Below are 14556 nucleotides of genomic sequence, written 5' to 3'. Positions count from 1 at the left end.
TTCAAACCTCCTGAACCAGAGTCTATAGTTGATGCTGTAGAAATAGTTAAACCTGCTGTTCAAACGTTGATTGAAAAAACACTAAAAGAAATGAAACCACTTAAATTTTATATGGGAGTAAAATTAGAAATGACAAAGGACGAAGGAGTTATAGATACACCATACATGAGAACTGAGCCACACTTTATATCTTCATATCAAGATTTTAAAACATCAGGAGTCTATGATGAACTTATTAAACAAGAGCAAGATGTGGATAATTCAATCGTAGGAAGTGGATTCAATATAGGAAAAATTATTTACATAGACATTCATATTCTTAAATCAGATCCTCTAAAAGCTTCTTCTCACATTGATTTACCCAGTGTTATCAAAAATAGAAAAGCAGTTATCAATATCAAAAATAAAGACAATAAATGTTTTCTCTGGTCTATTCTAGCACACTTACATCCTCCACATTTTCATGATGAAAGAGTATCTCATTATAAAAAATATGAGAATACATTAAATACGAAAGATCTAAAGTTTCCGATGACTTTAAATGATATTCCTAAATTTGAAAAGTTGAATAATTTATCAGTTAATGTTTATGGTCTAACAGAAACAAAACATTCAGGTTTTAAAGCTTTCTGACAATTGCAAACAAACTCATATTAATCTTCTATATTTTAATTCAGATGAAAATTCACATTATACATACATTAAAGATATTACAAAATTAATAAAACCTCAAGTTTGTAAAAGAACAAATACAATATATATTTGTATGCGTTGTCTTAACTTCTTCCATACACAAGAAAGATTAGATAAACATTCAAATTATTGTGGTGAACATAAATCAACGGTAATCAACATGCCTAAAAAAGGCTCAAAGATCACATTCAAAGATGAAAAGAAAACAATAAAACATCCATTTGTTATATATGCTGATTTTGAAAGTATTTTAGAAAAAATTGATACTGCTTCTCCAGATCCAAAAGAATCATACACAAATAAATATCAAAAACATACTCCTTGTGGTTTTTGTTATTATATCAAATCATCCGTTGGTGATGAATATAACAAGGTAGAGGTGTATAGAGGCTCAAATACCCCAGAGGTGTTTGTGAAACGACTATAAAAAGACTGTGTCCGATTAACCAAGATAATGAGAGAAACCAATAAACCAATGTCCTTAACAAGTAAAGAAAAAAGAGAATTTAGACAGCCAAAGGTTGCCTGTCATATTTGTGAGAAGAAAATTGGTAAAGGTCTAAAGGTTAGAGACCATTGTCATCTCACTGGTAAATATAGAGGTCCGGCTCATCAAAGTTGTAATATTAATTATCAACTCCCCTCTTTCATTCCTGTTTTTCTTCATAACAACGCTCATTATGATACACATCTATTTATCAAGGAACTCTCAAAGACTTCTGGAAGTATCTCAGCAATTCCAAACACGGATCAGAAATACATTTCATTCACAAAAACAATTCACACATCTCCTATTACTCATATCAGATTTCTTGATACATTTAAATTCATGGCAAGTCCATTGGCTAACTTGGTTCAAAATCTAAAAGAGTTTCCATGTCTTTCAGAGTATTTTTCAGATAAAGATTTACTAACACAAAAGGGAATTTACCCCTATGACTATATGGACTCATTTAAGAGATTCAATGAAACACAACTTCCTTCAAAAGAAAATTTCTATAACAAATTAAACAACAGTCATATATCTGATAAAGATTATGTACACGCACAAAATGTTTGGGAAAAATATAACATCAAGAATCTTGGCGAGTATCACGATTTGTATCTCAAAACTGATGTGCTTTTATTGGCCGATGTATTTGAAGCCTTTAGATCTGTTTGTCGCACTGGATATGGATTGGATCCTGCTCACTACTACACAGCACCTGGATTGGCCTGGAGTGCGATGTTGAAAATGACAAAACAAGCTTTGGATTTGATAACCGATGTTGATATGCTTTTGATGATTGAAAAGGCAAAAAGAGGTGGAATTTCACAAGTCTGCTCGAGTAGATACGCAAAAGCAAATAACAAATATCTTCCAAATTATGATTCAACGAAAGAGAGTTCTTACTTGATGTACTATGACGCGAACAACCTGTATGGCTGGGCAATGTCTCAGGCTCTTCCTTATGTAAAACTTAGATGGGTAAAGGAAAAAGACTACAAAAAGGTTTTACAAGATGTATGTATCTCTACACAAAAAGAATTGGATAAAGAAAAAGTTGGTTATTATTTTGAAGTTGATTTGAAATATCCAGAGGAACTTCATAACCTACACAAAGATCTCCCATTTGCTTGTGAGAAAGAAAGTCCAAAGAAGGAGTGGTTAAGTGATTATCAACAATCATTTAATATAGGTGAATCAACAGAAAAATTACTTACTACATTATATAACAAGAAAAATTATGTTCTACACCAAAGAAATTTGCGACAATATTTATCAAAAGGTCTAAGAGTAGAGAAGATCCATAGGGTTCTAAAGTTCAATCAAAGTCATTGGTTAAAGGGGTACATTGATTTTAATACACAAAGAAGAACAGTCAAAAACAGATTTTGAGAAAGACTTTTATAAATTGATGAATAATGCGGTCTTTGGTAAGACCATGGAAAATGTGAGGAAAAGACAAAATATCAGACTATCAACATCTTGGAAACAAGCATCAAAATTAATTAATAGACCGAGTTTTACTAGAGCTGAGGTCTTTACTGAGAACTTTTGTGCGATCCATTTGATTAAAGAGAGTATTGAAATGGACAAACCTATTTATATTGGAACATCAATTCTTAATTTATCAAAGTCATTAATGTATGATTACTTTTATAATAACTTGAGAAAGAAATATCAAAATGATGTTAATCTACTTTATATGGATACAGATAGTTTTATTTTGCAAATTAATACTGATGATGTTTATTCAGACATGAAAAAGGACATTAATATCTATGACACTAGTAATTACAGTCCAGAGAGTGAGTTGTTCTCTTCTAAAAATAAAAAGGTGATTGGAAAGTTTAAGGATGAATTAGGAGGAAATGTCATGAGTGAATTTGTGGGATTGAGGTCTAAGGCTTATGCTTATAAATACATTGTGAATAACGTTGAAAAGACTGATAAGAAGTTAAAAGGTGTAAAGAAAAATGTTATTAAAGAAACAATAAACTTTAAGGATTATTATAACTGTTTAACAACAAAGAAAGAAGAGTTTAGAAAGATTAATGGAATAAGAAGTTATAAACATAAATTATATTCAGAAGAGGTGAATAAGAAAGCATTGGGGGCTTTTGATGATAAGAGGTTTATTTTAGAAAATGGAATTGATAGTCTCCCTTATGGTTATATAAGTATATAAGTATATAAGTGATAAGTTAAAAAGGGGGGGGGGGGGGGGGTTAGGGATTTTAACGGGCTACCGCCGCCTTTTTACTATTATATAAATGATAGAACCAAGTACCAACCAGACTAAAGAGTGGAGGTGTAATCAACCTTGGTATATAAATGGTAAACATAACGAATGTGAAAAATATCAAATAGGTATAATTGAAAAGACAACTGGTAAAAAAATTTACAAAACAAATAAGAGAATTAATTTAAATACCGGTGAATTGGGTAAAAAAGATGTAAATATTTTTGAGTGGACGGAAAACTTTGATGGTTGTCAGGAAAATATATACTTTAATTTTAAAATGGTATGTGGCACTGGAGGCGCTCAAACAAGAACATTGAGGGAGGTTTACCATTTTATCTTAGCTCAGTTAAAATATCTTAATAAAGAACCAAACTCAAACATCTTTTTTGTTAATATATTAGATGGTAAAGAGAGTTGTAGGAGAATTAAATTATTTCCTACGCATAAACAAATATTTGTCGGATCGATGTTTGAGTGGTCTACTCGGGATCATTGATAGTAAGAGTACCATAAGACCAAGGGGGAATCATTGTTTGAGTGGTCTAATGAACAACATTGAGAATAACAGTATGTCAAAAGGCTAAAAGGTTCGTAAAGAGGTGAGAGGAAAATTAACATGTAAGTGAATGGGTCGATGTTTGAGTGGGTCAAAGATAATCTGCCAGATGACATGTAGAAGAAGGATTATAGGTCTATAAGGGAAAACAAATATTTGTAGTGTTTGAGTGGTCTAATAAACAACATTAAGGATAGGTACTATAGACAAAAGGTTCATAAAGATGAGGGTGGGAGAAATAGAGGTGTTAATGGGCAATGAGGTTAAGAGGAAAATTAACATGTAAGTCAATGGGAAAATGAGAGTGTCCCAGAAGCAACATATATACACTACTTGCATGATACAGAGATACACCCAAATGGCCAACACTACATGGTGTCGATGTTCCAATGGTCAAGTGTCCTTAGCGAGGCTTGACAGATAGTACATCACCCCACGTTTTAGGAATATGATAACCTTCTCAAATATTGTCCCGTCTATCTTCTCTGACCACCACATGGTCACTATGGGCCTGTCCTTTCCTCAGTTTAAGCATACTAGTGCCTATTGAAAATTTAACAGGAGGCTTTTGGATGATACCTTTTTTAAGGAAGCCTTTCACAATCTATGGATAGCAGTAGCTGAAAAAAAGCCCCGTTTTGCTTTCATTAACCTGTGGTGGGACAATATTAAAACCCATATAAGGCTGTTTTGTCAACAGTTTCATTCATATGTCACTCATGAAAGTCGAGTCACACTGTCTCGGTTAGAAACTGAAATTCTAAAACTAGAGAACAAACTGGCAAAACAAAAGAATGAGGCAAACTATAAGTTACTCCTTGAAAGAAAGACCCAACTTAGAGAACTATTGCAAGAGAAAGCTGCAGGATTATTAGTTAGATTAAGAATAAAAAATATTAAAATATCAGATAGCCCGAGCAAATCCTTTTTTCACCTCGAATCCGAAACGAAGCCAGCTCGGCTTATCTTATCAGTTATGGACCCCAGTGAAAATGTAATTGAAAATTCTGATGGGGTAAAAAATACCATTAGAAAGTACTATTCAGAACTGTTTGCAAAAAAGATGTTTGTGAGGATAAGATGAACCTCTTTACCTCCCATCTCCCATCCCTGACTGAGACTCAACGGCTGGAGTTGGATGGGCCGTTAACCCTTCCTGAATTAGAATGTGCTCTGGCTGAAATGGAATCTGGAAGAGCTCCAGGAATTGATGTTCCACCAGCTGAGTTTTACTTGGAATGTTGGGACCTTTTAGGTCCAGAACTCTTCAATATAATCCAAGAATCCCTGTGAACTGGTGTAATGCCATTAAACCTAAGGAGAGCAGTGGTGAGTCTCCTCCCAAAGTCAGGAGATCTCCGGCAGATGGAGAATTGGAGACCAGTTTCAGTATTGTGCACCGACTACAAACTGTTTTCAAAAGCGATGGCAAATCCTCAGAAGCAAGTCATTGGTGATCTGGTCCTACCCGATCAGACTTTCTGCATCACCAGTCGATCCATTTATGACAACATTTTTTTAGTTCGGGATTTAATGGGCACTTACCACAATCAAAATGATTTTGGAATAATGTTTCTAGACCTTGAAAAAGCCTTTGACAGTATTGATCATGTTTTCTGTGGCGTGTTCTGGAAGCATGTGGCTGTGGGGTTAATTTCAGAGCCTTCATATCTCTATTGTACACTGACATCCCCAGTGTAATTAAGGTAAACGATGAACTCGTTTCCCCCATACAGGTTCAGAGAGGGGTACGGCAGGGTTGCCCAGTCTCAGGACTGCTTTTTGCATTAGCAATGGAACCATTACTTTGTACGCTCAGGGAGAATATCTCTGGCCTGACGTGTTTCCCAAGGAGTCCACCATTGACTATATCAGCGTATGCAGATGATGTGTGCGTCATAATCAGAAGCAACTGGGATATTGATGCTCTTGTTAAATCCTTGAGAACCTTTTTCCAGGCTTCTTCCCTGAAAGTTAATTGGAGGAAAAGCAAAGCTATTTGGGTACCTTACCTTAATAGTTGCCTCCCTGTCTCCACACATCTACCTCCTCTTCCGGAAAACTTAGAATGGAAGGCAGATGGTATCGACTACGTTGGTGTGTCCCTTGGTTCCACAAAATTTATGGAAAAGAATTGGGAAGGCTTGATTGGAGAAATGGAGAGGAGACTGAACCTGTGGAAACGAGCCCTACCGCACCTTTCATTTAAGGGCCGTTTCATAGTTGCCAATATCTTGGTTGCTGCAACTTTATAGCATCGTTTTATTTGCCTACAACCGCCGGAAGTGTTGCTTAGACTGATACAGGCCAAACTTGTGGACTTTTTGGGGGGAGGTCATCATTGGCTGCGGCCAAACGTAATATGTCGTACTTCATCTGAAGGAGGCCAAGGCCTTGTTCAGGTGAAATCCCGCCTCATGGCCTTTCGCTTGCGCTCCATTCAGCGCCTTCTATATGTTGAGCACCTGCCAAACTACCCATTGGCCTTCCATATTTTTCAACAGGCGGGCAGACTTGGCTATGGTCGTGAAGTATTCCTGACCCACCTCAAGGATGTGGATACATCAACGTTCCTTATATTCTACCAGTGCCTTCTCAATGCCTGGAAAGGTCTTACAGTGAGTCGCAAAGAGGACACATACTCCCCAGGGATGTTCGAAGTTGAACCACTGTTTTTCAACCCTCTCTTCCCTGATGTATTCAAGAGCCGTGATTTGGGCCAACGCTTCATTGATGCAGGCATGAACAAAGTATGGCACGTACGGCCAAACTCTGGTGTAGGGTGGAAGACTGTGGAAGAAATTTCAAATATGACAGGAATTTGGTCCAAGAGGACAATCGGCTTAATATTGAGGAAAGTCGTGCAAAAGGTCATTAGCTACGGGTATCATGGACTCAGAAGACACATGGACATCCCGATAAGTCATATTTCCCTAAACTGATTTTTGACTGCTCCCCCAGAGAACTTCACCTGTTAGCACAAGGACAAATGAGTTGCAAGCTGCAAGCAGCAAGAGTCTGCATAGGTGTTGCATGTCCCTAATTCTCGGTGTTTCTCCATTAAACGGGGTAGCCCACTGGAAGAGACTACGCCCTGCCGGACCCCCCACTGAACCTGCATGGGAAGCGATGTGTTGTAAGCAAACCACCAAAAGAACAGGGGATCTCCAGTGGCGCATTGCCCACTGGATCATCCCATGCAATACATATGTGAGGAATTTTGCCCCAATATCTGCATGCTGCCCCTTTTGCTCTGTAAATGAGGATGTATTTCATTTTTTCATTGGCTGTGAAAGACTTTTTCCATTATTTAGCTGGTTGAACTTTGTGTCACACAAATTGAATTTCAGATTTACTTTTCGTTCCTTTATTTTTGGGTTCAAAAAGAAATGTACACAAGACAAAAAATATGAACTGTTGTGTTTTTTTGTAGCAACAGCAAAACTTGCTACATACTTGTCCAGAAAGGAGAAGCGTAACGGTAAACCGCTTCACCAATGCAACGTCATGACGTTTTTCACTGCGCTGGTTTCTGCAAGGGTAAAACTTGAATTTAATTTTTCCAAGACCATGGCTGAACTTGATGTGTTTGCGGAAAAATGGTGTTTAGAAAATGTTTGTGAAGTTCGCCAAAATGAGTTGGTATTATCTCTTTCTTAAATAATCAAGTCTTTATATAGTTTTGGTTGTATTGCTTTATTTTATGTTTTTGTAAAAATGAAATGATTGTTATACTCATTGTTTCCTTGCTTTCTTATTCTCTCCTGTTTTGCTGGGATTTTTTATTGTAAATTTTACATACACACTTTTATATTTTTGTAATAAATGGACCTCAAAAGTCAAAAGTCTCTGCCTATCTGTTCGTAATCTGTCCCACCCTGGTTTTTCAGACTTTTTTTGCCATATCCTTTAACATTTTAAACTAAAACTTGGTACATGGCCAAACAATCATTTATTTCAAATTTCAACTCACTGCACCATTGCCAAACTGTGCTGTCAATTTGATGATGTCATGATCGGTTGTTAACATATTGTTACGGACGCGGTTTAGATGTTATTTACCGAGCGGTGGTATTGCCGCGACCTAACAGTTCCCCCGATTCTTCCCCAACTCACCCGATTCACCCAGACGTTGACCAAATCGCGCTATGCCAAATCAATGATGGAAAGGACACGACGACTGGGAAAGAGGAAACGACGCAAGGGGTACAGTTCTCAAGACCTCCGGAGGAGGGTATAATTACAGTGGTGGAGAAAAGGGGGTAGATTACATGGCAGAGTGAGGTAAAAGACACAGAAGAGATGGGCACTTAAATACAATCTTATCTATTCCCGGACAGACCACAGACAAACGGAACAAGGCTGACTTACACAGGGATTGATGGCAGGGAGGGACAGGTAGTTCGATGGCACAAGGTGCACCTTGGCTCGGGGACAGGATAAAGCACTGTCCAGTCCAGAAGATGCGGGGAGGCCTCACAGCGCTCGGAGTTGGTCTTGCTTGCTCCAAGCTCAGCGCGCATCTGACGTCACCTCCCTTTCCCTGCGCATGCTCAGCGGGGAGTGACACGCCCTCGGCTGGTTGGCTCTGCCCCACTGGGGCCGGTCCGCTGCTTCCATTGGGTGCGGGGGTTATCGGGCTCCGCCCTTGACGAGGAGCTGACAGGGAGCCCCTATTTGGTAACCCCGTCGAGCACATGTTTGATGGCGGCTCGTTGGGAAGGCCTGGTGCCCTCCCAACACCCCCTACCAACCAAGCCGGAGTGAGGACGCGCACTTCCCGCGCCCGCCGCTGCCGTTGCTGTTGTTGTTGTTGTTGCTGAACTGTGAGGAAGAGCTGCCGGGAGGTATCGGGAGGTCCTAAACTTCCTAACGGTGCCATACAATCACATTCTGGTGCAACGAAGGGTCAGAATTAATGGAAACGAGTCCTTAACTGACATAGACTAAGAATAACTAGCAAGATGTCCTATAGTTGTCTTACATGAGATGCGGTGAACCTGGGCACGACATTTAATGGGGGAAATAGGGGGAGGTCGGGTCTACAGAGTGTTGTTTACAGAAAATGGGACTAGGGAATGGGGGATTGGGGATAGTTGGGAAGTATTGAGGAAATAGGGGAATATTTACAAGCGGATATGGATGGATGCAAATCCCATATCCGCAACATTGCACCCTTCTCTACCTCGGGGCGTCCCGACCCGATAAATTTTTACCTACTTTAGTGTGGCACTCAGATGTAGTTCCCTCTACTATTAACTCAACCCTGAGTGCGACAGTTTTACAGATGTTCACAAATGAGTAAATATGTCCCCCTGCGACGTTGCACCCTTCTCCTAACAGAAACACACCCACAGGATAACGGAATCGCGGAAAGCATCCTCAAACTAAACATACAGCCGGTAGGGAGCATTATTTATACAACACTGATATTTACACTACGATCCAGGACCTGTTCTTTGAGGAACACATGCAGATGTTATGCATAGGGAGAGCACGCATGCCAGCATCGATACACCAACCCACGAGTGCCCTGTGGCCCTACGGCCTTTAATAATGTGCAGAGCACCCCGTCCAAGCACCAAAAGCACCACCCCATACGCACAGTCAGCACCATCCGGTGCACCAATAAAGTGTTCAATAACAATGCACAATTAAGTGTCCATGGTCACCGGTGGTGTCGCAGCCGGCCGATGCTCTGCCGCTGGTCTTGCCTTCATGGAGTGCACTTGGCCTTCTGGCTTCTTTAGAAATAAAGAAAGGCGCCAACCGCATCCATTTCTGAATTGTGGCCATCAGGGGGGCCAACTAAAAGTGGTTCACCTGTATGGCATAGGTGCCACGTTGACCCAGAGGTCCATCCACGGGTGGTGCTTGACCGCAAAAGAACTGCGGTCCATTGTGGGCGGCCACAAAAATTGCGGTCCATATGGTGTATCGATCCAGGCAGCAAGCAGCGGAAGTACAGGCCCACAACTGCGGAGCCAGCACCTCTCTCTCCTCTCTCTCTGCCCCAAAGCCAGATCCTCGGAGGTGGGAGACAAAATAAGACAAGTGAGTAAGGTGGTAAGGGCGCAAAAGTGCACGCAATACAAGGTAATGCACACTGGGGGCACATGGGAACCAGGTGAGACAGGTACGTTCCTACCGTACGCCCCCCGCCCCCACCAGGTAACCTACATTGCCCCTCCCTTACCCCTTACTGTATCCACAAAACACAACACTACCCATAAACATCTACTTTACACATCAACAAACGTCCCTACTGTCTTCCCCGTTCCTCCCATAAACCAAATTGGTCTTCTCTCCCTCCTAACCAATCAAATTTGCCATTTCCAACTCTCATCAAAATCTGCCATCTCCAACTCAACATCAAAATCTGCCATCACCAATTCATCATCAGTCCCTCCTAAGGAGGGAGAGATGGAATCACCCCAATGTCTTATCCACGTCGTGATGCGTCTCACAAATCCAAACAGCAATTCTCATTTCCTGCAACACAAAACAAAGAAAACACAGGTGTGGAGTCATCATCATCACCTCAGGTAAGTGGCTGCGTATGGTGCGACAGGTTCATCAATCCTAACTATTTCCTCAATGACTTTAACAACTTTACATTACCCGGGGTCTTTCTCCTGCCAAACCATTGGCCCTCATTACTCTATGTGGTTCGAAGAACCAAAATCCCATTGACCATCTGTGGTGCACACCATCAATTTGGGTCTCACTCCCCGATTCAACACTCGGTGCCCCCGCACAATTTCGGTGGCTGGGTCGTGTGACGCTCCCAGCTGGTCCGCCCACCTGCACACCTCCACCACTGTTGTTGCCTACCGAGCTCACCTGCTCCTCACCCTAACCTAACTAACTGGGGAAGGCCCTCTCGCACTCTCACCCCCTCAGTGCCCTCTCTGGCACGGGCTGCCCGATCCACACCCGGGATCCTCAGGCACCCACTGACACTAACGGCTCCCAGAGCCCACCTGCGGCCTCACCTGGCCGACATCTAACAGTGGCGGAGTGCCCAACCATTCACACTCATACTAACAGGCCACACGACCAGCCAATTTCACCACACCAATGCACCCATCCACAATACCATTCTGCAACCGCACCACAAATGCCAATATCCAACCACAAATTACCTATACCTTCTAACTCTTCTTTAAACTACCCTCCCCGGGTACTCGTGAAAAGGGGTCCACTCTTCCCCCATCCACACCTTCGCACCATGCACACCACTCCGTACCACTTACTCCAACTCTCTCCACACCACTCATTCTCTGCTCCATATATTCCACACACCTGTACTTGCACACCTGTGCTCTCATACTTGGTGCCGCCTGCACCCTTCTCTCCCCCAAGCGCATTCGCGCTGATCCACAACACTCACTACTCATACACTGCTCCACACACCTGTCCAGTTCTGACACAGCATCATCTCATCTAACTACTCCCCTCTGAAACTTGCGCTTCCCAGTCGTCCCTTTTAACTATTGCCTCCCTCGTCATTATCATCCACTCTAATCTACCTGCGTCCCCTCTGCAGGTATCCTTGTCACTAACTAACCTTAACGTTACCTAATGTCATCTTCGCTAGATCCCTACACACAATATCCTAACCCACCCGGGCTAGTTTTCACTGCCATACACCCCATAATCTATAGCGCATCTGCCCCCATCATGGGAAGGGTGGCAGGGATGCCACCCTTACCCACCGGGCCCATCGCTCATCAATCCCCCAGTCCTCTGGCACTAATAAGCCCCCCTTATTCAGAGGTACTGGGTCCCGCCTCGGCATCTAAAGCCGAGGCAATCCACGGGGGCGCCTGCTCGCCGGTGTAAGGCCTTATCCGGTCGGCGTGGACGATCCGAGGGAGGGCTCGTGGCCCCATTTTGATTTTTACTACCACGTCACAGACTTGCGGCAGGACGACCCCCGGGCCTTGCCAGGGAGAGGTGAGTTTCGGGCACCTACCCTTCCTCCTCCGGGGATTGAAGAACCAAATCTTCATCCCCGGAGTAGGAAGGGTAGGTGCCAAACATGGCTTGGTACATGGCCATGGCTTGGTACATGGCCAAACTTGGTACATGGCCAAACAATCATTTTTTTCAAATTTCAACTCACTGCACCATTGCCAAACTGTGCTGTCAATTTGATGATGTCATGATCGGTTGTTAACATATTATATAACTGAAGAGATCATAGAACATCGTATCCCATGCAGGGTCAAAGTATATAATTAAATTGGAATAAAAAATATGATTTGAAAGATCGTATTTAAAAAATCCGTTGGTTTAGCGCCGTTGAAGCAGTCTCAAACACACACCATCTTATTGAACATGTCCAAGTCATGTAAAACGGGAGGTTTTTGGAAGCGGTAGGAAGACGATTTGTGTTCCACAGGATTCAAGTATATAATTCAATTGGAATAAAATAAAGTTTGTAACGGTCGTATAAAAGAATTAATTCCGAAAGTTTACCGCCTTTGACGCAGTGGTTATTGCACCACTATATCTAACAAGGTTCATGAGTTATTCGTGTCTGTTGTTTGTGTCTTCTATGACGTCCTGAAAAACTACGTTTCCTGTTTGAAATGATTTTCAATTTTGTTTGACTGCCTGGCAGGCAGACAGAGTAAAGAAATTATCTCACTGCTCTCTGCATATGTGTTCGGGTCAAATTCCGAGGCAAAGTACAGCTAAACTACCGGCTCGTTTTCCGATGCATGTGCCGATTTATGACCTCCACCACCAAAGGTGGATGCTTTCACCCATGTCTGTCTGTGTTTATTACTTGCAAAAAACCGAAGATTTTTCAAGTATATTGGTTGGTCTTGTGTATTATTCTGTCTGTCTGTTTGCTTGTTTGCCTGGCTGTTTGTTATTTGGCAATTTTTTTTTTTTTTTTTTTTGGTACTATAGGTTGATCACTCCGGTTTGTGTGTGTGTTTGTGTGCGTGTTTGTTTGTCTGTCCGCTCACTTATACCTGCCTACAGGTCACAATTTCAAACCGATCTTCACGAAACTTCACCAAATGGTAGAGTTTGTCATCCGACAAAATCCTATATATTTTTAGGTCAACATAGGCCAAAGGTCAACCACTTTTTAAAAAATTTATAAAATCCTCAATTTCATCAGATTGACTTGAAATCTGAACAGGATTTTCATATCAGCGAACTGAATTCAACCACCAACTATTTTGCAGATCAACATAGGCCAAAAGCTCAACATACACTACCGGTCAAAAGTTTTAGAACACCTCAATTTTTCCAGTTATTATTGAAATTTATGCATTGTAATGTCTCAATGTGCTCTAAAATTAAGCAGAGAACAATTAAACAATTGGAGATAAAAAAAGAAATCATAGAATCATTTTGTTTAACAAAATTTAATTTAAATTTTTGACAGTAAAGTAGCCACCTTTTGCAGATGTAACCGCCGAACACACTCGGGACATTCTTTCCACAATGGAAATCAAATATTGTTCGGGAAGTTCTTCCCAACAATTGCAGAAGTTCCCACAAATGTGTTGCACTTGTAGGTTGCTTTGCTTTCACCCTTCTGTCCAGTTCATCCCAAACCAGCTCGATGGGGTTTAAATCAAGAGACTGTGCTGGCCATTCCATGATTTGAAGCCTACCGACGTGTTCTTTTCCTCGAGGGTAGTTTTGATATATCCTGGAGGTGTTTTTAGGGTCATTATCTTGCTGTAGGATGAACCCCTGACCAACTAGGCGTATACCAGAGGGTATTGCATGGCGGTGCAAAATGCTGTGGTAGCCCTTTGGTTCAGGGTGCCAGTCACCAACTCTGGATCCAGCAAAAGAGCCCCAGACCATCACGCTTCCTCCTCAATGTTTGACAGCTGGTGTCACACACTGAGGAACCATCCTTTCGCCTACTCGACGGCATACAAAAACCCTGCGTGATGAACCAAAGATTTCAAATTTTTATTCATCGGTCCATAAGACCTTCTTCCAGTCCTCAGTACTCCACTGGCGGTGCTTCATGACCCAGGCAAGCCTCTTTTTCTTATTTTGCCATCTTAGCAATGGCTTTCTTACTGCCACTCGACCTGTCAAACCTGCAGCTCGAAGTCTTCTCTTCACAGTTGAAACTGAGACTTGCTTACTTCGACCAGTGTTAAGCTGTGCTTGAAGCTGTTGTCCTATGAGCCGCCTATCACGCAAGCTGTTGATTCTCATAAACTTGTCTTCTGATTCTGTTGTGGCTTTGGGTCTGCCAGACCTCTTCCTGTCAGAGTTTCCTCCAGTTTCCAAGTGCCTTTTGATGGTGTAGGAAACTGTACTCACTGACACCTTGGCTTTCTTTGCAATTTCTCTAAAGGAAAGACCTACATTTTTAAGGGTTATAATGGTCTGTCTGTCTTCCTTTGTTAATTGCCTTTTTCTCGCCATGATGATAGCAATATACTACTTCAGGCAGTGCAATATTGTCCAAATAATGCTTCAGAGGGTGTAATAACAGTCTGTTCCAATACTGCTTTTATACAGACAGGGGGTTTGTAATCAAGTAATCAGCAGAGGTTGGGACACCTGTAGGAATTGTTTGCA

Source organism: Myxine glutinosa, chromosome 6, assembly GCF_964187855.1.
Source record: "Myxine glutinosa chromosome 6, kmMyxGlut1.1, whole genome shotgun sequence".
In the NCBI taxonomy this organism is placed as follows: domain Eukaryota; kingdom Metazoa; phylum Chordata; class Myxini; order Myxiniformes; family Myxinidae; genus Myxine; species Myxine glutinosa.
This window is presented reverse-complemented; position numbering follows the sequence as displayed.